General features: G+C 42.6%; 1 protein-coding gene across 1 annotated transcript in view; it reads left to right on the top strand.

The window, feature by feature from the left end:
• Positions 1-3,631: 3,631 nt before the first annotated feature.
• Positions 3,632-25,076, top strand: part of PLEKHF1 (pleckstrin homology and FYVE domain containing 1) — a 38,546-nt gene continuing 17,101 nt past the window's right edge. The window contains exon 1 of the mRNA XM_030202545.1: positions 3,632-3,881. The gene's annotated coding sequence lies outside the window, so the exon portion shown is untranslated. The remainder of the gene's footprint in view (positions 3,882-25,076) is intronic.

Consider the following 25,076-nt stretch of genomic DNA (forward strand, 5'->3'; position numbering starts at 1 on the left):
AGACCAAAGGTCCATCTAGCCCAGCATCCTGTCACTGACAGTGGCCAATCCAGGTCAAGGGCACCTGGCACGCTCCCCAAACGTAAAAACATTCCAGACAAGTTATACCTAAAAATGCGGAATTTTTCCAAGTCCATTTAATAGCGGTCTATGGACTTGTCCTTTAGGAATCTATCTAACCCCTTTTTAAACTCCGTCAAGCTAACCGCCCGTACCACGTTCTCCGGCAACGAATTCCAGAGTCTAATTACACGTTGGGTGAAGAAAAATTTTCTCCGATTCGTTTTAAATTTACCACACTGTAGCTTCAACTCATGCCCTCTAGTCCTAGTATTTTTGGATAGCGTGAACAGTCGCTTCACATCCACCCGATCCATTCCACTCATTATTTTATACACTTCTATCATATCTCCCCTCAGCCGTCTCTTCTCCAAGCTGAAAAGCCCTAGCCTTCTCAGCCTCTCTTCATAGGAAAGTCGTCCCATCCCCACTATCATTTTCGTCGCCCTTCGCTGTACCTTTTCCAATTCTACTATATCTTTTTTGAGATACGGAGACCAGTACTGAACACAATACTCCAGGTGCGGTCGCACCATGGAGCGATACAACGGCATTATAACATCCGCACACCTGGACTCCATACCCTACATCAATGTCCCAGCGCTAAAGAATATTATGTCAAAAACCTTACATGCTGCTTATGGGGTTTGTACACTGTACTTACATAATGCACCTTGTATATATGCCCTCAGTGGTGATTCGTTTCACATGAGCATATTCTCATTAACTCATGACTCACTTCACTGTTCATCGGGCTACTGTGCTTTTATCAAACAAAATTTCATTGTTTATTGTTTGCTTATATTTACTCGTTATCTTTTATAAAATATATAGGACATATTTAACTTGTCTTTTATTTTATTTTTATTTATTGGGATTTATTAACCCCCTTTATGAACAGATTCACCCAAGGCAAGCAGGTCCAGTTTAACATAAAACTTACAATTTTGTTAACAGTAGTAAAATGACCAAATATAAACATAAATACAATAAATCAGGTAAACTTGGAAATATGTCAGTACAATACAAACAATATCATAATAGACAGCATAGAATAATATTCAAGTAACATAGACTGTCATGAAATGCCTAGCCACCCGCCTGGGGTTACCCCGTGGCCACTTAGGTCTATCCCCAGCACAGCTCAGGTTCACCTGCACTTGCTGCTTGTGCTCTACACTAGCACCCTCCTCCCACCGACAGGGTCACAACCGCCTCTGGGCAAGTCTCCCGCTCTCAAATTATCCCTAGTGATTTCTAGGTTACTGGGGTCACACTCCCAGTGGTCCCACCGTTCCCAGGAAGCACTCAAAGACCCAACACACAAACCACCAGGATTCTTTATCAGTCCAGACAGAGAGGCAATAAACTAAATATTGTTTACTGTCTTTTAAAAATCGAACACTGGAACAAAACAGGAAGAGGGCATTTTTAGTGGTAGCACCAAACATTTGATGTAATCAGAATCAAACTACCTTTGGTTTTAGAAGCTAGTGAAAGCTTGGCTATGAGAGCAAGCATTCAGGAGTTATTACAGGGAGTTCTAGATTGGAGGTTTGTCTGGAGCTTGAGTTGTTCCAAGTTATAGGGAATATTTGAAGCAGCTTTGATGAAGGTGTTGACAGTTTTTGCATTAGAATGTTTATTGTAATTGTCCAATTCTTAATTTTTCTAATTATAATTCAGATAAATGTACAGAGACAGTTGATTAATGTAATTAAATGAATCAGTGGTCATATGCTGGCTCACTGTAGACATGCAAGGTCTCATGAGAGTGGACAGAATCTCATGCAAACATGCAATGAGCCCCTTCTCTCACATTTAAAGCTGGACAGGAATTATAGGACTGACGGGGTTTCCTAGGCACCAACTGCTGAAAATAAATTCAGAGACCATGGTGAGACAAGTAGCACGATGGGCAAGGATTACCAGGCTCTACCAGCTCAAGATTTGGAGAATGCTACCAAGTTTGGAACAATAGAAGGCTGTGTTGCTGCCTCCCACTGCTCTTTGTCCTCTCTGCCAGCTCACTCTGGGGATCCTTTTACGAAGGTGCACTAAAAATAAGCACGTACTAAATGTTAGAGTCACCATATATTTCTATGGGCATCACTAGCGTTTAGCATATGTTAATGATTAGAACACCCTAAAACCGCTAATGCACCTTTGTAAAAGGACCCCCCTGTGTTTTGAAGAGGTAGAAGACAGACTGACTGCTACAACAGCCATCACTACCAAACCCAGCACCTTCCCATACTTTGGTATGTTTAAATCCAGGGGAGAGTGCAGAGAGTAGAGAGGGGTATAGGTAGAACCATGAGGACTGAGGGGTGGGGGGAGAGCTATGAAGTCTGTGATGAGAGATGGTGAAAGAACGAAGAAGAAACATATTCATGACAGGCGTGTGGTACTGGCTCCTGCCAGACCCTCCAATCTTCCCCCCCCCCCCCCTCCCGCCAACCAACTTAACGATTCCAGCCCTCATACCTCCAAAACCCACAAGCTGGATGTTCATAAAGGGTGCGGAACAGTGTGAGCCACTGGAGCCATTATTTTACCAACTTTTTGCCTCAAACAGCAACAGCAAATCGGGCATTTGGGGAACAGGGAAAGAAGTTGTTTACTAGCCCCAGACCATAAAGGTGTCCCACTGCTCCTGATATGCCCTGTATACTACCTTAATTAGGCAAAAAACAGTCAATAGCAAAATCTACTTGGCTGAAGTGCACAGAACGTGTGGTTCATGTTCTGTGCTCATGAAATAGATCCTGTTTTCACTAGATTGGCAAAGGCCTGCCAATGTTAGCAATATGTACCAGAAAGAATTCCTTACAACTTCCCGTCTGCTTTAGGCACCTCTCACAGCGGTTTCAGATCTGCCACCAGCTACATTTTAAGCCCTATAGGATTTCTGCTGAGCTCTTATTCTTAGGCATTTTTTTAATGGTTATTTAACTTTTGGCATATGTGAATATTTAAAGTACTTCAAGCACACCTCAGCAATCTGTACAAAAACATCACAAGCCTGAACTTTGGCTTCAGCAGGCTTCAACAAGCCACATCTAGGAACACTGTCCTAGGCATTTTGGGAATGATCATCCAGCCTTGTTACTGTTAATAAGGTTACCAACTATCTCCACTTTTCAGGACAAGTTTATCTACTATTGCCTAGACCTAGGCCTTCATGTGGCTGTAATCTTGCTTTTCTTCAGGGTAGCAAAATGAAATAACTGCAAGTACAGCTTGCTTTGCGGTGAAATAAGAACCAGATCCACCTGGACTAAAAAACTAAGAATCAAAGTAGCACCCTTCCTAATTATCAGTATATAATGCAGGACTCCAAAGCCAAGTATAGGTGGAGCTGAAATACTAGAACCAGATTCCCCAGTTGCTACTACCGGATTCACGCCAAGTGTCATCCAGCTGTGCGACTCCACCCCCTTCTCCCAGCTGCGCCCTTGCAGTGCGCCGATTGGCTGGCTTTTCAGGGAGTAGGCAGGATTGGAATGTTGGGGCGGGGGCTGGAGCCCGGGCTCTGTAGAAGGCGCGTGATCTGTCGGGCTGGCGGTTGTGTATCGCGTAGGAAGAAGTTGCATTCCACGTCGGCCTTTGTGCTTAAGAATCCAGTGCACTGTCCCGCCAGAGTGGAAAAAGCTGTTCGATTTTCAAGAAATGTGTTTTCTAGAAAGGGAGTCTAAAGTGAATACTTGATGACTTTACAGACCCTTCTTTTCACTTTGATGCTACTGAGACTGACGTCCTTCTAGCTGGATCAAAGGCGGTATCGTTCGTTCTTTATGCACTTTTGAGAGGAATCACAGGTAAGAGAGTACCCCCTTTTGTTTGTGAGGCTTAGCTGGAAAATAAGCAGATGTTATTGTACAAGTTCAATTTAGTTGGTTGAAATAAGAGGTCTGATGCAGGAGGGAACGTTTCGAATTATAGTTTGCAGAAGTGCCCAGCTGAGGTACTTTTTCTGATACGTTTTTTTTTTTTTTTTACTAGGGATGTAACTGGAAAGTTTTGTTTATTTCATATACACTTCCAGACACAACATATGAAATGCAAATTGGTTGATCTGCTACCTCAACTTAAGAGGCTAAAAAACTTTTTCTTCCCAAGCATTGGAGCCGACTCTGTGGGTGCTTGAGCACCCCCAATATTGAGAAAATTCCTTGTATGTGTCCAGGGAGGGGTTATTTCCATTGGGCTTAGCACCCCCAATAATTTTGAAAAGTTGGCTCCTATGTTCCCAAGAACTGCTTCACAGCAATCCATCATGATTTCTTTCTACCTCCTAGTATCATCCATGATCCTTTCTCATGCATTACACTAACACTTTGCTCTTGTCTCACCTAGAATGTAAACCGCACTGAACCTTAGAAAGGGGATATTAGTGATATACAAGAATTGATTTGAATTTAACTAGTAAATGGCTACATTATGCAAAATGTCTGGGTTTGGGGCTTATATTATAGTTGAATCTGTTTTAACCGCCTTCAGTTAGCTCATGCACTGTGTAGGCGCTTATAGGGATATTGTAGGCGCGTACACAGTTAACACATGTACATGGTTAATGCATGTTAAAAATGTTAATGCGCTTATAAAGTGACTTACTAAACAGGGCCCTTAATTTAGGTATGCAAGATCGGGCCAGGGACATGCCATCACTGACTTAGCCCAGACGTTCTTCATTGTTCTTCAAAATGGAGAGTGTCACTGGAAAACGTTTTACAGCGGTGTTGACTGATGGCTAAAATAGAGGCCGACTGAATTTTGGGTTCGGTTTTGGTTTCGGCACCAAAACCAGCCTGAAATTCAAATTCGGGTTTGTGCTGAAAATTTTCGGCTGAAACCAAAACTTCCCCTACCGCCCCTCCCCAACCTGCAGAGACTTAGCATGGACAGGCCGGATTTGGCCAGCCACCCACCCTCCCCGGAGGACAGAGGGTGCCACTGAGCCAGCACTGCCCGGGCCTTGCTTTCTAACTTCCCTAGTGGTCTGTTCGAAACAGGAGCTATTCCAGGTTCTGGCCCCTCCAGTTTCTCTATCAAAATGGCTGCCGAGAGTTTATACGGCAGTTTAAAAGTAGGCCTGGGGAGGACCCTCGGTTGGGTGGGGGGGCTGACTTGGTGGCACCCGCTGTCTGGGGGGCGGAGTGGGGTGGGTGGTTGGCCCAGCCTGTCCAGATGACGTCTGTGCAGGAGTGGGGTGGCGACGGCACCCCATGACAGCGTCTGTACCAGCACCAGTAGCTTCCTCGCCTCTGGCAGGCAGCCCCGGTCTCTGAGGGGGGGGGCAGGGAGTAGTGCTGGCAGCCCGAGAGGTTTGCTAGTGTGGGGGGGGGGGGGGAAGGAGATGCCGTTTTTGATTTTGGTTTCATCAAGAACTGATAGCAAATTTGGCTGCTGATTTGTTTTTGGTTAAACCAAGAATCCCAGTTTTGTTCGGCTTCAAGGTTACAATAGCTGAAAAGAATAAGTTTAGGTGATGGCTTCTTTTTGGATTAAGGGGCCCCTTTACTAAAGTGCACTAGAATCTGGGCTTAATTTATTGTAATGCAGGACTTTACCACATGCTAAGTTTAAGATTTTAGAAGCACTATGTTTGTGTTTATCCTTCCCCTCCCCCCCCCCCCCCCCCCCCCCAGGTAAAATTAACATGGGAGCACTAAGGGCTGGGTTCAGTAAATGGCACTGAAAAGTAAAAGTTTGCATATGGTGCTTTTCTTTAAAGGGTGCTCCGGGCTGGGTGCTCTTTATAGAATAGCTCTTAGTGCATATTCTTGCACAAGGACTTACACCAGCTGAAACCTGGTGTGCAGCCCCCAAATTCTATAACACTGTGCGTAATTCTTTGGAATGCCCAGAAGACCACCCATGCCCTTCCCATAGTCACATCCTCTTTTGGGTTGCACGAAAGAGGATTTGGGCGCAGATCTTTATAGAATCACGCATAGCCAGATCTATGCAAAAATCCAAACTGGAGTCAATTTACGTCAATAACTTGATTATTAACATGTTCAATTTTGGGCACCGTTGATAGAATCCAGGGGTTAGTACCTCATATGCAGGAGGCATTAATTGCTCCTGCATTAACCAGTTAGCATGCATGAATCGTAATTCAACGCCCATTGTCTACCCATGCCAAGTCCCCTCAGAGGAAAATTCTTATGTAACACTCTGATTAGCACACAAGAAAATAGGGAAAATACTGTAAAACACTCTAATGCTTTTATGTGGTAGCTTGTTCTCGCATGCCCTTAGCATAACACCCTTTAGTAAAAGCCCCCTAAGTTAAAACAGCTCAGCTAGACTTGTTTTTATTCAAGAGATCACTGCAAAACTGTTTCCCGCTTTCTAAAAGTGGACTAACATGGCAATCAATCCCTTTAACTTATTTTGGAAATGTATGTAAAGGAAAATTACTCAGGTATTTATATTAAGAGCTTTGAGCTTTGTTTTTCTATTTTTGAAGTTAATTATTGGCTTTCTGGCTTATCCTGTAAGCTCCTTCTGGACTTCCCTGCGCATTCCACACATGGACCTTTTGCTCGAGAAGCTCAGATCCTTGGGTGTGTTGCCCTGGATTTCATCTGAGTCTCCTCCTATCTTGGCAATTACTACAGTTAGGTCCTAGTCAATAACCCTCTGCCTGCTCCCTCCCCACTAGCTCTTGGGATTAGATTTACTACAAGGTGCCAGTGCTTTAACATGCATTAATATCCATTATTTACCACAGTTGGGATCTATTTTTTAGGGATGGGCATTCATTTGCAAAGATAATGGGAAATGTGAAGAAGAAAAAAAAGACACATCTTGTGTCATCAAATGAAAATGAGCAGGAAAAAACACAAAAAGAATCATGCTTTCATTGTTTGCTGATAATAGTTTGCATATGCGCAATAGATACCCTCTTTGCAAATAGCGCACTCTCCTGAAAAAGTGCACTATCATGCATTTGCAAACCTCTTTCCAAAGCATGCATACTCAACTGCTCCCATGACAAAAAACAAAAATGAATAAAATGCACATTCCCTGGAAGCAACACTGGAAATGATACAAAATAAAATTTGTGGCTGGCCATCCTACTATTTATTAATAGAAGATGTCAGCGCCGATAGCACTGTTAGTTACTAAATGTTAGTTTTGGTCTTCTTCGTGGTTCAGTCTCTGGTCTCCTTCTTTTCTCCATCTTGGTTGCTTCATCTCTGCCTGTGGCTGTTCATACCAGTGCATCATGAACAAAATTGACTCTAATTTTCCTGTACATCTCTCATCCTCCATATTCTCTTGCCTCCTTGATACACCAGCACGTCATCAGAGAACACACATCCAAAGCTTGGGGCACTGTTGTTCCCCGTGAGTACTCCCTACCTCCAGGATTTCTTTCCACGGAATCTTTGCCTTTCTATCTCTCAGACTCTGTCTGGAACATACGCTTCCTCTTTGATATTTTCCTCTCATATTTCTGGCCTCTGCTATTTTCTTGGTCACAAATTTTATAACACGCATAGTGGGTACTGGGGGCGAGAGGAACTGTGCTCTCTGGGCTCCACAGCTGAAGGCAGTCACTGCAGTGGCTGGACTGGTGGAGGGAACCAACCATAACCAGTCCCAACTGAGTTGAATGTCAAGTGGAACTGCCAGGCCATAAAAGAAGAGTGGTTATGTTAAGGGCACTTTGTCAGGAGTAGGGACTTGTAAGAGGTGCAGTTGAACTGTTCACAGTAATAAGGAATATTGACATGCATAGCATGTCTTTGATAATAAGATTTATTGCTAACAATGAAGAGAGAATAAAGAGAATAATAGGGGTTAGCAAAGAAAAGGAACAAAAGGGAAGCAAAACAAAAAGACATTCAAAAGATAGGGTCATAGGAGGAGGAGGATAGGTAAAGTGAGGTAGAATGTGGCGGGAAGGTCAATCAATATGACAAAGGTTGAAATGAAGAAAGTGTGTTTCCCAATTGGTAGAGAAAAAGGATCAAAACCACCAAGGTGGAAAAGAACGACGGTGTCCCACGATAATCAAAGGAGCAGATAAAGGAGTGGGAACAGAACCAGGCTCTTCAGAAAACTGACCTGAGACGTCCTGTATATGAAATGTTCTTTGTTAAAAGGAGACTCGACAAGGTACCCTGTTTCGGCACTGGAGTGCCTTCTTCAGGAGTCTACATGGATATGAAAAAATATACAAAGATATAACCAATGGGTTAAAAACAATGAATAAAAACATAAAACAAGGTAATAAGTGAGTAAGTTGAGTATATACAGACATACGACCAATGGGTAAAAACAATGAATAAAATATAAACGTAAGGTAAGATGATAAATGAGTAAGTTAAATATATAACCATATAAATAATATATACAACCATATGAGTGAAAATGTAGAATCCAACAGTGATGCAAGTGACTTGCTCATTTATAGTCACAACTACCCAGGAATTTTCCCCTATTTTATATCCATTCCCAACTCACCCTAGGATTGTCATGTGCCGGGCTCCTTCCAGAGCCCTGTAATCCTGTGCTCTAAATCACTGACAGGCCGATGCTCGGAACCAAGTGCGGGTGCTAGAGGCAATTAGCGCCGAGCTAGCAGCCGCATTATTGAGCGCAGAATGCTCGGAGGCTGTAGCGTGAGATGAGCACGCCAAAGATTAGCACAACTAGCATGCTAATGCAGTCAAATGGATGTTGCTTCCCAATGGTCACAGAATGGCGCACAAAACAAAACCGCCTTATCGCTGAATAAAAATAACACCAGATCAGAGCGGGCATTATGATTTCTCATGATTCTTTTTTTAAGCAACCTTTCTTTAAAATCCTCCGGTTTTTATATTATTTGGAAGCAGAAGGAAGCCTGTGCTAGTAGTGAGAAATGAATGTGTGTGAGTCGGAGCAAACCCAAAAGTGAAAGCACACACTGGTACCTGTTTTCTGTGTTTAAATATGTGTTCCAAGTTTAAAAAAAAAAAATTGAAACACATATTTAAAGACACAGAAAACAGACACCAGTGTATGCGAGGTGCATGCGCACAGGAGCTGAGCTTACCGCAAAACTTTTCTGTGCAGGTGCCAAACACTCCCCCTTCCCCGCTTTAGCACGTCAGGTCCATTTCATTAAAGATTGTACCATTGTTCCAGTCTTGGAGGCCCTTTTGTGCTTTTTCTTGCTGTTTTGGTTTGTGTACTTTTGGACCCTCTCTTTTGCTATTTGGTAAATACAGGAATGTTTGCCAGCCACTTGGTGGTGACCTTGTGTGAAACGCTATGGAGGCGCGTACATAGCACATGCTATGCTGAGCATGCACATAGCAGCCGCGCTTAGCAAGTAGCTATCCTATGCATGTGCTGCTTAGAGAGTGGCTGCTCTACGCATGCGCTGGTGCTTTCCCTACTGAGCTGCTTTCTGTAATTGTGAGCAGCTTGTTTGGGCGTGGCTCACTATTTCCAACTCTGTAACATTTACCGAGGATCTTACATCAATGGGCTTTTTTGCAGGGACTTTTGTGCATCTGCCCTCCAGTCCTTTATCTCCCCTACTCAGTCCTCATTCTTTTCTCCCCTCCCACTCATCCCCTCAGTCTCCTTTATCCCCCTCAGCAGCTTCAACTCTTCCAGATTTAATCCCATTCATTTATTGGATCTCCAGGTTCTTCTTATCCTACCAATTTTCTTCAGCTTCCCACCCACTAGACCTCCATTCTCTCACCCTTTCCCTTAACCTACCCTCCAATCACTACCTTTCTGCCCCATTAATCTCAGGGCTCCTCCATTTACTACTCCTGGGGGCATCATTCTGTGTGAGCAAACACATTTAAAAGGCTGTGCATATTTTAAAATTATACAAAAATTATGCATCCATTTCTAATTTTTGTTTTTTTTGTATAAAATTCTTCCATCATAAAGAACACTCCCCCCCTCCACCCCCAGCGTTCTCCCTGCTCAGGCTTAACTCACTTCTCACAGCAGTATGAACATAAGAATATAAACATTGCCACACTGGTTCATCGAGCCCAATATCCGGTTTCCAACAGTGGCCAATACAGGTTACAAGTAATGGCAAGATCTCAAAATAGTAAAACAGATTTTATGCTGCTCATCCTAGAAAAGCAGTGAATTTTCCCAAGTTCATCTTAATAATGGCTTATGGACTTTTCTTTTAAGAAATTAGCCAAACCATTTTTAAACCCTGCTAAGCTAACTGCTTTTACAACATTCTCTAGCAATGAATTCCAGAATTTAATTGCACATTGAGTGAAGAAATACTTTCTCGGGTTTGCTTTAAATTTTACTATTTAGTAGCTTCATTGCATGCCCCCCTACTATTTTTGGAAAGTGTAAAAAAGTGATTCACGTCTACCCATTACACTCAACTCAGTATAGACCTATCATATTTCCCCTCGGCCATCTCTTCTCCAAGCTGAAGAGCCCTAGCCTCTTCAGCCTTTCCTTATAGGGAAGTTGTCACATCCTCTTTATCACTTTCATCGCCCTTCTCTGTACCTTTCGAATTCCATTATATCTTTTATGAGATGTGGTGAACAGAATTGCACACAGTATTCAAGGTGCAGTTGCACCATGGAACTAGGCATTATGTTCTAATTTTTGTTTTCCATTCCTTTCTTAATAATTTCTAATATTCTATTTGATTTCTTAGCTGCTGCTGCACATGGAGCCAGAGGGTTTCAACATCTCATCAACAATGACACCCAGATCCTTCTCCTGGGTGGTGACTCCTAGGGCCCTGTTTTACTAAGCCGTGCTGTAGGCGCACTATCGTTTTTAGCGCACGTTAATGCTAGAGACACCCATAGGAATAAATCTTTTCCCCCTCTGAAAATAAAGCAACTTTATCTTTGTTCTAGGTACAGGAACAGGCCTCAGATTAAAGTTAATAATGCACTTATTTCATGTTTACAGTCTTGTCCGGCTGTTTTATAGACAGGGCCACCCCATAACCCTCGCCCGGGGTGTCTCGCATTCCTATTTAGAACTTGCTTAGCAGCTGATAGTGATAATTTGCAATCTTTTGAAATGTATCTGCTCTGTATTTAAAGACACCTGGGGCTCATTTTCAGAGCACTTACTTACAAAGTTGTATAAGTTACTATGGAACTTTGTGAGTCTAAGTACTTTGAAAATACACCACCTGGTCTACTATGCTGTTTATTGCAACCTCGCTATCCAGATTCCCATCTTCCCAGTTTTTGTAATACCTTATTCTGAACCATGCACTTTTGAGCAACTGTCGGCCTTCCCCTGGTTTCTAGTTTAAAAGCTGCTCTATCTGTGCCAGCAGCCTGGTTCCACCCTGGATAAGGTGGAGCCCATCTTTGGCTTCTAGAACCTCTCTCACACATTTTCCTATGTCATTGATACCCACGTGTACCAAGACAGCAGGCTCCTCCCCAGCACTGTCTACAATATTTTCTAGGTGCCGCATAAGGTCTGCTGTCTTCGCACCAGGCAGGCAAGTGACCAGGTGATCCTCATGTCCACCAGCCACCCGCTGTCTACATGCCTAATGATTTGAATCTCCAAAAACAATGGCTGTCCTTAACCCTTTCCTTCTGGGTAGAAGCCTCTGGAGACACATCCTCAGTGGGAGAGGCTATTGCAGGATCAGTTCCTGCCTCTCCATGGTGATGCTCCCCCTTCAGGTGACCCTTCTCCATGGCAGCACAGAAGTTGCCAGACTTAAGTTGAGACTTCTTTACTATGTTCCCTATAGGACTCTATAAACCTCTCTGCCTCAGCTCCTCCAAGTCTGCTACTCTAGCCTCCATAGATCAGACCAGTTCCTCGAGTGCTAGGAGCTCTATGCACTGAGTACACACATGACTTCTCACCAACTGGATAGCCCCCTTCTCGCTCCTGGACTGCTACCTGCATCTTATTATTGGTGATCTCTTAAGTTGCTAATGGAGAGGGACTATGTAAACTAAAGTTCTCTTAAAATTGCTAGTTTATGCTATGCTAATATATATATATATATATATATATATATATATATATATATATATATATATATATATATATATATATATATATATATATATATATATATATATATATATATATATATATATATATATATATATATATATATAATATATATATATATATATATATATATATATGTTGTTAGTAGATTCTCTTCTATGGATCTAAGTAGACTGTGGGGCCAATATTCGGACCACATGAGTTTAATCAGGCTGTCTCCCGTGATTGATGGTGAACCCGGAAATTCAATGTTAGGCCTTATCTGGCAACCGACAATGAATTTCTGTTTGGGGTTTTTTGGGAGGGGGAGGGGTGGTGATCTGAACATAGCCGGTTAAGCCAATTAATTATGCAGGTCTATCTGGCCGCTAAACTTAGCTGGTCAGCCAGTGAATATTGACGCTAATCTGCTGTGTCACATGACATAGCCAGTGACCGGACTAGTCACTAGGTGCTAATATTCAGCTGAATATTAGCACTTTGCCGGCTTTAGGCTGTTTAACCGGCCAGGAGTCATTCCTGGCCAGTTAAATAGCTCTGAGTATCGGGTGGACTATTTCTAAGAGCTAATTTCTGACAGAGATGCCTTAAGTAAATTTGTAGCCTCCTACTTGGCTCAAGAGCCTACAAATCGGTGATCAGGCTGTGGGTGGGAGGGAATTAAAGTCTAAACTGAGGCTTCTTGTGCCTATTAGCTATGTTTTATATTGATATGGAAGCAGGTGAAAGCTTGGCTCTTCAACCAGGCCTTTACTGGAAATAACTAACTCCTTAGTCTCACTCACACACACAAGGAGTACTCAGGCTGCATATACTGCAGCAGGACAGGTTTATCCAATCCTCCCCTTGCTGAGATAACATTTAACCATTTCTCTGACCTCATGTCCAACTTTCTTTAACTCAGTCACCTTACTTTCAAACTCTTCCTACTTTCTTACCCTTCTATATGTTACATCGTTGCTTTACCCTTCGCTATCACCTATAATGTTCTGTTACGTATTGTGTTGGCATTGTAAATAGTATACCATGCCATACTTTGTATTGTTTTTGAATATTTTTACTGTTGTAATTGTGTATTGCTCATGTTTGATATATTCTTACTGTACACTGCATTCAGTCAATTACTTCAAAAAGGCGGTAAATAAATCCTAATAAATATTATGGCAACTTTAAAATATTCCCTTTAAATACTAGCTTATGGAACTATCAGAGACTATGGGGCTCATTTTCAAAAGAGAAAAATATCCAAAAAGTGTCATAAAACAGCATGTGGATGGATTTATTCTCAAAACATCCAAATCAATTTTTTCAAAACCTATTTTGCAGACATTTATCTATGCAATTCATCTGCAGTGCATCCAAATCACAAGGGGACAATTCTGGGATGGACTTGGAGCGTTCTTAACACTTGGACGTTTTATAGCCATAATGGAACAAAACGTTGAATTTTTAGCCCTAGACTTTTTCGTTTTGGATCTCAACTTATTTTTAGAAGAAATAAGGCACAAAAAGGTGCCCTAAATGACCAGATGACCACTGGAGGGAATCAGGGATGACCCCCCTCCTACTCACCAAAGATGTGAATAAAAATAGTACTCATCTGCCTTTGACAGCTTCAGATGTTAGTCAGTTTTATTAGAGCAGCAAGCAGGTCCCTGGAGTAGTGTAGTGGACTGTAGAGAAGGGGACTCGGGCCCATATCTCACTCTACCTGTCACACTTGAGGTGGCAAGTGTGAGCCCTCCAAAACTCACCAAAAACCTACTGTACCCACAGAGGTGACTCCTTCACCCATAAGGGCTATTATAGTGGTGTACAGTTGAGGACAGTGGGTTTTGGAGGGCTCAACAGACAAGGTAAGAGGGTGACGGGGAGATGGGCACCTGGGAGCTTTTATATGAAGCAGTGCCCCCTAAGGTGCTCTATTGTTCCCCTGGGATGTCTGTGTGGCAAATCTCCTAAAGTTTCTGGCTTCTCCTATATCCAAATGGCCTGATTCTGTGCATTTTGCACTAGACTTTTTTTTTCCTCCCGAAAATGGACGAAATAGATAAAAGCACAGGGCACAAAATCATCTAGCATGTGACCATTTTTGAAAAAAAAATGTTTTGCTGTTTAGAAAATGGCTATATTTCCTATTCAGATTTGGGACATTTAGCGCAAAACATCCAAATTCCGACTTAAATGACATATCTAAAATACCCTTCTTTATACCCCTATTCTTTAAACTCCTTTGCTAAGGGGGTCTTTTACTAAAGCTTAGCTCTTTTACTAAAGCTTAGCTCAAGTTATCTGTAGCAGGGCCCCTGGCTGCCCTGTCTTCTGCCACCTCATTGGTCAAATTTGTGTCCTTTTGCCAGGCCCTGGCTTCTATTGGCTTCCTTCTACACTGCCTCTCAGGCTTGCCTTACATGCCCCTCACCTCATTGGTCAAATTTGTGTCCTTTTGCCAGGCCCTGGTTCCTTTTGGCTTCCTTCTACACTGCCTTTCAGGCTTGCCTCACATGCCCCTCAGTCTCCCAGCTTCCCTTGGGGCATCAAACAGCCAATTATGAATTCACACCACCTACTACTACTACTACTATTTAGCATTTCTGGAGCGCTACCAGGGTTACGCAGCGCTGTACAAATAACAAAGAAGGACAGTCCCTGCTCAAAGGAGCTTACAATCTAAAGGACAAAGAGTACAGTACATTCCTCCCCTTCCCCCCCCCCCCCCCCCCCCCCCCCCCCCCCCCCCCCCCCCCCCCCAAGTTACCAAACCCATAAAATTTAAATAGCAAAACTCGTTTGGCACTTAAAGCCATGCTTTAGAATTGTTTATGAAAACCTGAACATTTAAAATCACTTTTAACTCAAAACCAGGAAGTCCAAAATTTGTAGCATTTCACATTCAAAAACTTCACCAAAGAAAGTCAGAGCACACCTCTGGTAGCGCTGGGTACCTGAATCCTTAATTTTATAACAGTGCTGGAGCATTTTAAACTTTAACTAAACACTTTAAAGTTGTCGGGGCCAGTCTTCATTTGGAGCACTGTTTCTTTGCTGCCCTGAGTCCTCTGTCTCTCCCCATCTGCTGCAAAACGCCCCCCCCCCCCCCTCTCTGGGGAAGGGGGAGGGAAGCAAGGTAAAGGCTTCTCCTATATTTACATTCTTAAGCCCTCCCTAGACTTGATTTCCCTCCCCCTGCCTTGGCCAGTAGATTCAACCCTCAGTTTTCTCCGCCTCTCTCTCCATGGTGTGCATACCCAGCTTATTTACTCTATTGCCTAAAAAGTCTCCCCACCCCTGTTCTCTTCCCTTCATTCTTTCTCAATCCACCATAATACTCTTAATTCAACCCCCCATCCCCAGCACACACAACATAGTTATCTTTCTCATTCCTCCCAGTACACATCCCTATAGCTCTGTCTTTCTACCCCCATCCTCCCCTCTCTACAAATACCAGTATAACTTTGTCTTAAATCTACCTACCGCTGTAGCTTTCTTCCTGAACCTGCCCTCCCTCTCACGAATCTTGAGCTTGCCCTCTTTTCCTTTCTCCCTGGTGCTGATTGGCCTATGTGGAAGAGGAAGAGTAGTTATAGCCTTATCCTTTTCCTCCCTGGCTCTGACTGCTAAATTTGAAATGTGCAGGGAACGAGAGTCACATTCACATACATGGTTCAGATTCAACAGTCAGCCCTGGGCAGCAAAGGAGGAGCACACAGCTTAACATGCAGCTGCTCTCTTCATGGGATTTTAATACTGTAAACTGGGACCAGTATTTGGCCCTTTTTATGGAATCTCTATATTGTAAACAGCATAGGATCTTTATGGATCTTATGGTATAAAAAAAAAACCTTTCGATTGTATTAGAGTAGATCCTCTGCTTGTGTTGATTAGTGCTGAAGGAGTGGTTGGGGGAGGAGGATAACTGTAGGGGAAGAGTGGAACCCCTCAGAGTGTGTGGCACAGTGGGGGGTGGGGAGTATGTATCAAAAGCAGGAGAGTGGAACACAAACTGGGAAATGATCCGGCCTCACTAGCAGCAGGATTGGCAGGCTGTGGGACTTCAGAAAGCCCCTCACAGCTGTTTAATTGTGGGTTGTAAAATAGATTGTAAGCTCCTTGAGCAGGGACTGTCCTTCTATGTTAAATTGTACAGCGCTGCGTAACCCTAGTAGCGCTTTAGAAATGTCTAGTAGTAGGAGGAGGAGGAGGAAGAGGGGAAACAATGCGGAAAACCACAGATTCCTGATCCCTGTGCAGAATTTTGAAGGAAATTCTGTGCAAATTCTGCAACGCCCCCAGGAGTAAGTTTCAAACAATCTTCATTTTCTTACTTTTCTTCCTAGCAGGGCCGCCTGCTTCCAGGTCTGTCCTCTCCTGCTCCTGCGTGCTGCCCAGAACCTGGATGATTGCGTTAGTGTGATATCACACTAACGCAATCATCCAGGTCCTGACTCCCAGCACGGATAGGAGTAGGAGAGCACAGACTGTGGGAGCAGGCACGCAGGAAATGGCTTGCCAGTGCAGGCCCCCCCTTGGAGACAGACAAAAAGGTGGGGGCACGGCTTGCAGCGGTCCGGTTCTGCCCCGGCCATGTCTCTCGGCAGCCCTGCCTCCTGGGCTTCTTTTGGGTCCAGAAAGGATGTCCTGCTCCTCCAGGGTCTGACCAAAGTGAAGACTGCCTCCTCCACCTGGGTCTGACATCTGCTTACATTGGGGGCGATGCAGAAGTACATGGCAAGCCTAGCTGCAGGGTTGTATGTGTGCATTAATGGCCAAACAATGCACAGAACAGTTCAGCGTAGGTGCTAACTTGCGCAGAAGGCATGGCCACACATTGGTAATGAGGCCATTAAGTATTCCGCAGCTGGCAAAGAAGGGAGCAGTGGCTTTTGCCACATGAGACAACAGAAGAAAATTTACACTAGCTCCAGGCATAGACGGGTTAAAGGAGAGGATTTAATGTCAGGTTTTGTCTTCTGCAGCCAGAAGTGCCTGCATGTTTAAAAGACTGAAGGGAGGTAACAGAGCTTGTGTGCTCATACTTGTTTGTTCCGACATGTGCACATTGGCTCTTATCCTTCGGCTCAAAAATATCAGCCTTGCAAAATAAAGTGCTAGAAATTTCTGTAAGACTTGTATTTATACACAGAAAACAGGCACCAATATACTTCCATTTTGTTTTGACATGTACACACAAATCAATGTTTACTGCAAAATCTGTGTTCCCATGCATCCAGCATATCTCTCCCAATTTACATGCAAGTTCTGTGCACATAAAAATTTGTGTAGACTTTGCTTTCTACATGCCATGGTATTATACCTATGGTAGAAGTTGATATCCACGTGCGGTCTACCTGCAGCTTTCTGTATTGGGCCCTCTTTGTGTGCGGGGGAGAGGCAGGGACCACTTCAGCATTATCAATCACAGCATTTGAAGAGGTGGCACCGTTCTCCTCATGCTCACCCTAAACTATTCCTGTGATTGACATAAAGGTTCAAACGTGTGACGTTGATAAATGAGACGGAACATTGACTACCAGTATCATTTCGGATCACTTATAAATTGCTTCTGATGGGAAATAGAGGTCATCTCCCTTCAGCACCTGAATACATCTCAAGATTGCTTATACCATATCATTCCCCTTGCATACTACCCTCCTCCCAACAACACTTACTATTACTCCCCCCCCCCCCCCCCCCCTTTCTGTTATACGTCTAGATGCCACTGTTTTTATGTATGCTGGTCCCCGTCATTGGAACACTCTACCTTTACATCTCAAATTTGAACCATCATATCTCACATTTAAGAAACTTCTGAAAACCTGGTTATTTGGTCAAGCGTTTCCAGCATAGTTCCTCCCACTTTCCCTTATCCTCTGTTTCTACTTCTTCTTTACATCCATTCTTCCTTCCCTTCTACCTCTTTTGCAACTGCTTTTATGCTGTTCGAGCTTTTATTGTAAATTGGCTCAGATGCCATATAGTGATTTAGTGGTTTATCAAATACTAATAAATGGTCACGCAGCTAAAACTTTTCATGGTGTACTTAAAAAAAACAAAACAAAAATTAAAGCCTTTAAAAGGGAAGTGATATTACTTCTGTATAGGTCCCTAGTAGGACGCTATGTTGAGTAGTCTGCACAGTTCTGGAGACTTATCAAATCAAGCCCAAGCATCTAACTTAAACAGTCTCATTTTGCCCAGCCAAATCAATCTGATTTTCAGCCAAATCTAACCAGTTAGGTTTTCATTTTATTTTCAAGTTATCAAAACAGTACACGTTAAACCACTTGCTACAGATAGTGAGAAACCTATAAAATGTATAGGAAAAATACAACCATCCTTCTTAGATGTCAATATTTGGGAGGAGTAGCAAAAAAAAAAAAAAGACACGGAGGTCAATAAAGAGGAAAACTAAATAGGAGGCTAATTATGTGGCACCCCACCATTACAGCTTAACATTTGCTCAAGAAGTCCCTTGATTGATCTTCTTAACATCCAAGAAGGCTTTTAACTGCTCTGGTTGGAAAAAGTTATTTTTCACCCCAAAATACTGTACTATACATTTGCAAGGATAAGCCAGAAGAAAAGATACTCCTAAAGCCTTCCTACAATCTTGAGTCTATTTTGTAACAAATCCAGACTTTTCTTTCACAAAAAAGCATCTCTGAGTTACGGAAAAAATAATCTCATAAGTGTTAAGGTCTTTTTCAAACACAAAATAGGCTATTAATGTAGAATGTTCAAAATTTTCATTCAAGGATGTCTCCAATAAAGCTGAAACTTCCAGATTCTCTAGATGACATTCTTAAAAAAAAAAAGGTCCAACAAGATCACCCCTAGGGTTTGAGGAAATATAGTATATTTTATTCAATGGAGGAATAGATTCCAGGAATTTTTTTTAAAAATAATTTCCACTAAATATTTCCTGAAGCAATCAACAGGTGAAATCCCAGTGGCTTTAGAAAATTCAAACACCACAAATTTAATCTCAATCTAGTTTGGCTAAAGATAAATTACTGATTCATAGGAACTTGAACAGAGGAGACATCCTGCAAAATTTAACTTCACACTTGATTATAGATATCTGGTCGGAAAAGTCTTTCCTTGTATCATTAGCTCATCAGTTTTACTCAATAGGCAGTGATTTCCTTTGAGGTTTTCTCAATGGAGGCATCCATTTTCCGGAGAACTCTCCAAATGTTCTCCAATGACGGCACTGCAGACTCAGCTGGCATCTGAAGAGCCAGCCAATCCCAGGTGTTAACACTGTTCCATGCTGAATCTGACAGTAACTTGACCCTCAGCACGGGCTGTCCATCAGCACCTTCTGCAGGGGTCATCACCGTCGATGCCATCGGGTCAGCAGGCTGTGGCAGTCCAGCAAATTCCAGAGGTGATGGAGTAACATCTGGCCCGAGAGAGAGGGCTGTCTTCCACCCTCCACTACAGCCGAGCCCAACTCTTCGATTTTCAACACGGGATCATCGCTGCATACTGTGAAATTGTCTGCTGGATAGGAGAAGAGGCGGCTGAGGGAAGATCCTGAACAACTCCTTTCCTCTTTGTATGTGGTATATCTCAAGGTGAGGTCACACTATGGAGTGATACAGAGGCATTATAATATTCTTGGTCTTATTTTGCGTTCCTTTCCTAATAATTCCTAGTATTTTGTTTGCTTTTTTGGCCACCGCCGCACACTGGGCAGAAGATTTCAACATATTGTCTCCATTGACACCCAGATCTTTTCTTGAGTGCTGACTTCTAAGGTGGACCCTAGCATCAGGTAACTATGATTCAGATTATTCTACCCAATGTGCATCACTTTGCATTTGTCCACATTAAATTTCATCTGCCATTTGGATGCCCAGTCTTCCAGTCGGTCTTCCTGCAATTTTTCTGTTTTTCACAGCCTGCGTGTGTTTTGACTACTTTTTTGTGTCACCTGCAAATTTACTCGTCTTTCCGTTTTCCAGATCATTTATAAATGTTAAATAGCAGCAGTCCCAATACAGATCCCTGTGGCACTCCACTATTCACCCTCCTCCACTGAGAACAATGGTTATTTAACCCTACTCTCTGTTTTCTATTCAGTAACCAGTTCCTAATCCACAAAAGGACATTGCCTCCTATCCCAGCAATTTTTAATTTTCTCAGGAGTCTCTCATGAGGAACTTTTTGTCAAAAGCTTTCTGAAAATCCAGATACACTACATCAGCCGGCTCACCTTTATCCACATGTAACTTTGTAAATCTATGTGCTTTGAAAATGAGCACCATAGTGTGCACACTTTCAGAGAAGTGCATCCTGTCGGAAAAAGGGCACACTCTTTTCCCAAAAGCATGCATACACCATTTGTGCATGTGCAGTGGTGCACTATCGGGGAAAAGAGTACACACAGATATTGCCAACCAAATACAAACATGACTATTCCTGTGTGTTCTGCTCATTTTGGGGTTTTAATGACATGTCATTTGACATTGTCGATGCAAACAGCAACCCTTCCCTACAATGCAACAGGAATTAACAAGTACAGTATATCTGATCTGAATAGTTTTATCATCTTCTGAGCTTCTCTATGTAGTTAGTTTAGCAGTACTCTACTTTTCTTGAGGTGTGTTTCAAAACCACATACTGTGAGCATTAACACTCATTCTATGGCAATTTGAAATGCTACTGTTAAGTAACAGGCTTCTGTGTCGCGGATTCCAGGAAGTCTGAGAGGAACCATGTGAGTTCTCATTTGCTAGTTTTGATTGAGCCATATTTGACTATGATGTCACCAGTATCTTTGCACATGGACAGAAACCAATCGGATGACATTGTACACAGGGTCATTTGTGACCTTAGTCTGGCTACAACTGTTTGCTTGTGGGGGGGTGGGGGGGTTGGGAGGAATTGCAGGGCAGCAACCTAGAAGCACTATTTAAAATGAGCCTTAGAGAGTGAGCAGTTATAATTCTAATTGACACAACATTTCCTCGTTCGTGTTACTACTTAAACATTAATATAAATACAGCTTTCATCTAGCAATAAATATTGAAAAGCAAACTGCCCTTTCTAATATATATTGTCAACCTTTTTTTGTGATTGTTTCTTACCAAATACAGGTGTAGTTGTGGACTTTTGTTTTTTTTTTAATAGAGGTATCTGAATGTTACTCTGTCTAATAAAAGTGGAGAAAGGTTTCAGTGTGTCCGGTGCTGTGATCTCCTAGCTTCTTCGCTGCTAAGCACTTGAAGATATCTGGTTAATGCAGTATATGCTGCCTGCTTTTGTTTCTCACTTACCACCATGGAAAGCGTTGCAAAGAAAATCCCATATTCTTTGGACTATTAATGTTTTGATTTTGAATGCTCTGTGCTGTTTGCTTGGCTGATAGCAGAGCTGGTGTGAAATCACACCCTTATCACAATTTTCCAGTCATTTATTTACAATGCTTTCTCAGATAACTGAGTCACACTCAGCCTGTGAGCTGAGCAAAAAAACAAACAAACTGTGTTCTGACCAGCAGATGCTGTCCTAATACTTGCAGTGGAGGCTCCATGAAGCCTCAGCTCAGCAAACCGTGAGAAAGTAAGGAAATGGGAACTTTTTCCAAAATTATAATTGCAAGCTTTATAAGCATGTCAGGGAAAAAAAAACACAGAAAAACAAATACATTTCATCCAAGGTCAGAGGAGGAGATTTGAGCTGTGCTGTTTTCCACAGAAGAGATTGGAGCTTTTTAAAGTTCATGGCTGTCTAAATGATTGTAACAAGAAAGAAAGGGATGAATTTATTGTAAATACTGCACTGAAGGACCCATAATTCAACTTGCAACCAGAAAGAGAGCAGGCGAGATGGTCATCTTTGCAAGAACATATTACATCTCCTAAACATGATGATGTTCCATTTGAAAACTTAGAACAAAGCAATTCATGTCATAGCAGGATTTGCCTATCAAAAGGGTTATCAAATGGGTCTTTGTGTAGAACTGTAAATAAAAAAACACTAGCCTGTTCTCAATTTAACAATTGTTTATTGATGTATCTATATATGAGAACATACAAGTGTTAATGGCAGACAAGGTATAGTCTGAATGCTGGAAAAAGGCCAGTTCTATGGCGTCCCACAGATCAATCCAGAGACTTGTGGGTTATGTCCCTCTACCAGCAGGTGGAGATAGAGAGAATCTCCGAGGTTTGCTATATGTGGACCTGTGCAGCCAGCTGAACCTTGGTATTCTCTGTATCTAGCAGGTGGAGGGACATCTCTGTGCAGCTCTGGTTTGATCTGGCTACTGGTGTCCTTTGGACCTAGTTTAGCACAGACAGGGGTTGAGTGGCTGTTTGCAGCTTGTGGTGTACACCTGGTGGGTGCCAGGTCCTTCCCAGTCTCCCCCTACCTTTCCTCCATCGCCTGGGGCTGTTGGCCTGATCAGGTATTCCTTTTTCTCCTGACTTAAAAAAAAAAAAGGTAAGAAACTTTGTTTTTATTTAATCATACGGAGGAACTAGACATTCTGCCGAGTCAGTTTTGTGGCAGGCGTTTATGGAGCATGTCAGTGCCTTTTGAGGCGGCTAAGCGCTGCTCCCGGTGTGGGGGACGGAGAGCAGCATCGGGGAAGTGTGAGTCCTGCTGCCGTTAGCCCACAGCGTGTGTTCAGCGCGACGGGGGTTCCCCTCAGGCGTCCAGTGAGTCGGAAGCTCAGGGGATAGTTTTGGCGGTTTCCTCAGTGCAGTTAGTGCAGCGCGCGTTAGCGGTCACAATATTTTCCTCTCAGATGCGACCCGGTCCGCACATGGTGGTTGATAGACAAGAGGCGCAGTGCGCTTCTGTGACACAGGCTCCGATGGAGGGAAGCGATGTACTGGGTGCAGGGGAGTCTCTGGATTGATCTGTGGGACGCCATGAAAGGAAAAATTAATTCTTACCTGATGATAATTTTCTTTCCATTAGTCCCAACAGATCAATCCAGAGCCCCCTCCCCCCCTCCCCCCCGGTTTACTGTCTGTGGTTTTGTTGCGATTGGTTATTTATTTATTTTTTTTGGCTTCCGTTGTTCTCAATGTTCCTTCGTTTGATTAAAAAATAAATAAATATAGAAGTGGTGGAAGTATGTTGGGCAGTTGGTCTGACAATGTCAGGAGAGTATTCTATTGTTTCTATTCCACTGCTTTGGTATCGTTTATACTGAGGTTTAGCTGGCTGCACAGGTCCACATATAACAAACCTCGGAGGTTCTCTCTATCTCCACCTGCTGGTAGAGGGACACAACCCACAAGTCTCTGAATTGATCTGTTGGGACTAATGGAAAGAAAATTATCAGGTAAGAATTCATTTTTCCCTCCTTTTATAGGGAATTTGGCATCTTGAACAGAAAAGGATCAAAAGAATGCATAAATAGATTCGTTATTACAGGAGCATAGATTAGTATGGTTTATCATATCCGTGATAGTCTCCTTCACCCCTTGACCATCAGATTATCCATAATATATTGGAGTCATAAATTGCTCCCAAGTTAAGATACAAATGATTGCAATGTTTTTACATTTCTAAAGGTCTCTGGGTCACCTAACAGCTTACCCTACAGTGAGTAGTAGTAGTAGTAGTAAGTAATACACATTCAGAATGTGGTCATATATATACTAGATTCTAGCCTAATAGTAATACTATATTAAGTATATTTCTAAGGTAGAATTTTTTTTTCACACTTGTAGACCATGGTGTGTCACATTATATTATCAGTATAGTTAAAACATTTGTATTACAGTGGCCAATGCTTGTCTCTCCTTCATGAGTGTAGCTTTGAGGAAGGGGTACAGGGGTCGCCATTTCTAATGTTTTCCTAGATGGTTGTCACACTAGGCTTTCAAATTGGAGGATTGAGGGAAGTGATGTATCTGCTACCCATTTGCAGAAGATAGGAGGTGAACTATGATCCCCTGTTGTTTAATCTGATTTACTAGCAAAATATAGCGGAAAATAGCTCATGAGCCGACTGATGTGATCTTCATTCAGTGTCTGTCTTGACTAACATTGTGCTATGTGATCATAACAAAATACAAATATGGGCAAATCATATTCCTTTGTCTGGCACATAGAAGAGGGGAGATACACCAAACTCTGCAAGATTGAACTGGTCCCTGAAAGCTTTGCACCAGAGTATTAAGATTTTTAGGCTTCATATTCTGCTGTCTAAGTATACAAATCAAAGCACATTAAAGTAAGAGTTTGTTTTATTGATTTATGCACATCTACTATAATAAAAAGCACCTCCAACGTTCTGAAGCCGACTCCGTGGCTTCACTGAAGTGTTCGTAACTGTGTAGCTACCTCTCTCTGCCCATGACTCTCTGCCCCGCCCTCGCGTCTAAATGTGATGACGTCGAGGGCGGGTAATCAGACGGCAGGAGTGGACACCTCCAACGTTCTGAAACTGACTGTGGCTTCACTGAAGGGTTCAGACGGCATCTTAAAAGAGTGGGAGAAAAAAAATGCCTTTCGAAAACGAGCTCCGTTTCAATAATATGGATTGTTCACCTTTACAAATGTAATAATGTAACTTTGTTGAAGTGTTGCAGGAATTGATACATAAATTTGTGATGCTTCAGGAGTCAGACAACACACACCAGAATGAGAGAGTAATTTTCTTTATTTGCCAGCAAACAAAGCAGGACATCAGTTCTAGCTCTCTTCTCTCTCTCTCAGCTCTCTGGATGTTATGGCTTTTGTCTGTCCTCTTCAGCTCTCTTCTCTTCTGTCTGTTCCTTCTGCTCTCTTTCTCTCCTGTTGTCTTCCAGCTTTCTTTCAGCTCTCCTTCCTTTCTTCTGACGTAAACTGCTTCTGCTCCTACTTAAATACTGTTCTATCCCCCTCCTAGCCTTGCCCCCCCTTACTCTCCAATTGGTTAAGGAATAGATTGGTTACCTGGCCTCAACCAATCATTACTTTAAAAATATCAGTTACATAGGTTCCAGACATCCTAAACTGACCTGTGACCTGGGGCCCCTTACACCAGACATTTG

Source organism: Microcaecilia unicolor, chromosome 5 (genome assembly GCF_901765095.1).
Source record: "Microcaecilia unicolor chromosome 5, aMicUni1.1, whole genome shotgun sequence".
Taxonomy (NCBI): Eukaryota; Metazoa; Chordata; class Amphibia; order Gymnophiona; family Siphonopidae; genus Microcaecilia; species Microcaecilia unicolor.